We start from the raw sequence: 2500 nt of genomic DNA on the forward strand, positions 1-2500 counted from the left end.
CACAATCCCAGTAACAAACACATAATCCCAAGTACAATCACACATAATCACACTCACAATCACGCTTATATACACACAATCACATCACACAGCAACAATCACAGTAACAACCACAATCACAAGTACAATCACACAATCATAATCACACTTATACACACACAATCACATCACACAACCACAATCACCATCATTAACAATCATAATCACAAAACCACAGTCGCACTCACAGTAACAATTCTAATCACATTCACAATCACCATGACAGTCACAATCACATCACAAAACCACAACCACAGTAACAAACACACAATCACAACCACAATAACAAACACAATCACAACCACAATAACAAACACAATCACAAACACAATCACAACCACAATCACGCAATCACCTCCACAGTAACAACCACAATCACGCATATTTGCCGCAAAAGAGAAACCCAATCTATTCTGTGGAAAAATAGGAAGTGAAATCCCCTTCTCTCGTGACTGGAATTCCCGAGGGGCGATGATCCTAAGGTTTAGTTAGTAATTATGACCCTTCTTGGCGCGGGGCAGGCGGGGCTCACTTAACTACCTGTGACTCATGGCCGTCCAGGTGTGAGCTCGCCCCTTTCTCTCTCTCTCTCTCTTGCTCGCTCGCTCTCTCTCTCTCTCTCTCTCTCTCGCTCTTGCTCTCGCTCTCGCTCTCGCTCTCTCTCTGTCTCTGTCTCTGTCTCTGTCTCTGTCTCTGTCTCTCTCTCTTGCTCTCTCTCGCTCTCGCTCTCTCTGTTTTCTTTCGCTCCTCTATCTGTCTCTTTCTCTCTCTCTCTCTCTCTCTCTCTCGCTCTCGCTCTCGCTCTCTCTCTCTCTCTCGCTCTCGCTCTCTCTCTCTCTCTCTCTCTCTCTCTCTCTCTCTCTCTCTCTCTCTCTCTCTCTCTCTCTCTCTCTCTCTCTCTCTCTCTCTCTCTCTCTCTCTCTCTCTCGCTCTCTCTCGCTCTCTCTCTCTCTCTCTCTCTCTCTCTCTCTCTCTCTCTCTCTCTCTCTCTCTCTCTCTCTCTCTCTCTCTCTCTCTCTCTCTCTCTCTCTCTCTCTCTCTCTCTCTCTCTCTCTCTCTCTCTATATATATATATATATATATATATATATATATATATATATATATATATATGTATATATGTTTATATATTCATATATGTAAATATCTTTAAGTTATCTACCTGTGTGTGTGAGTGTTTGAGCGAGTGAGTGATATATATATATATATATATATATATATATATATATATATATATATATATATATATATATATATATATATATATATATATATATTTATTTATTTATATATATATATATATATATATATATATATAAATTTATTCATATGATTACATACATCCAGTGTATGTCCATAGGCCTATATATGTAAAGCGATTCTGATTTCTGTGTTCCTTCCTCTTTATTATCTTTATATTCTCCTTTACTCGTTTGTTGAACTATCTACCAATTTATTAGTTTCGCGTGCAATGTACACCCAGTTGTACACCACTTGGATTCGGCGCGGCTGGAATGGCAGTGAACAACCACAATGATGTTCGTTTGTGAACCAGTGAACCAGTGGGTGAGAGAAAAGAAAGAGAAAATCGAAAAATAAAGGAAAAAAAGGAGAAAGATCAGTGAAAAAAGCGACGAGAGAAGGAAGAAAAAATATTACAGAGCGGGTGTGTTTTGTGTTGATCAGAAAAAAAAGAAAGTTGAAGTAATTGAATTTTTCTCTATTTGCAGCATTAGAATTACATGTGTGATAGATTTTATTTTTAGTTCATGTATAGTGAATTTTAAAACATAGAATCTAGAAGAAGAAAAGATTTTGTTTTCTAAAAAAAAAAAGAAGTTAGATGTATATGTTCATAAATACTGGAAAGCAAAACGAGAAACGTTGACCAGGAAACGTTTATTCGGCAAGAAACGTTTCGAGGGGCCGTCCTTGTTGCTCGTGAAGACAAGAGCTCACCCGCAGACAAGGATGGCGCACACGTAACTCAGGAAGACATATATCCTCCTCATCCCCTTCCTCCGTCCTCCCTTCCCCCTTCCTTGCTCTCAAGAAATATATACGTAAAAAGGAAGTAGGAGGGAAGGAAGGTCGAGAAAAGGATTTAAAAAAAAGAAGAAGAATTGAGAAGAGGGAGGGAAGTGGAGAAGCCTACCTCTTCGGATGATGGCCACACGCAACGTTTGGTGAGTGTGAACGTTCATTAACGTTTCCTTCTCGTGTTCTGTGAGGTGTATCTCCTGCCCCCCCCCCCTCCCTCCCCTCCCCCTCTTCTCACCCCCCCTCACCCCCCTCTCTTCGTCCTTCCCTTCATTTCCCTTTAACTCAGTGAGTCTTCGTCTTTATTTACCCTTCTTATTTCTTTACCCTTTATTCTGTATTCCCTCTTCCTCTCCTCTTTAGCTCTTCCCTCATCCTTCTCTCTTCCTCCTTCTCTGGTCCTCCCTTTCATCCTCATGTT

At 40.3% G+C, this 2500-nt stretch overlaps 1 protein-coding gene across 14 annotated transcripts in view; it reads left to right on the forward strand.

The window, feature by feature from the left end:
- The window catches only part of LOC113825142 (tyrosine-protein phosphatase vhp-1), a 157757-nt gene that overhangs the window by 10492 nt on the left and 144765 nt on the right, over window positions 1-2500 (forward strand). For all 14 annotated transcript variants that reach the window (XR_011398668.1, XR_011398670.1, XR_011398669.1 and 11 more), the window contains exon 2: window positions 1770-2225. The gene's annotated coding sequence lies outside the window, so the exon portion shown is untranslated. The remainder of the gene's footprint in view (window positions 1-1769; window positions 2226-2500) is intronic.

This window comes from Penaeus vannamei, chromosome 7, assembly GCF_042767895.1.
Source record: "Penaeus vannamei isolate JL-2024 chromosome 7, ASM4276789v1, whole genome shotgun sequence".
Taxonomy (NCBI): Eukaryota; Metazoa; Arthropoda; class Malacostraca; order Decapoda; family Penaeidae; genus Penaeus; species Penaeus vannamei.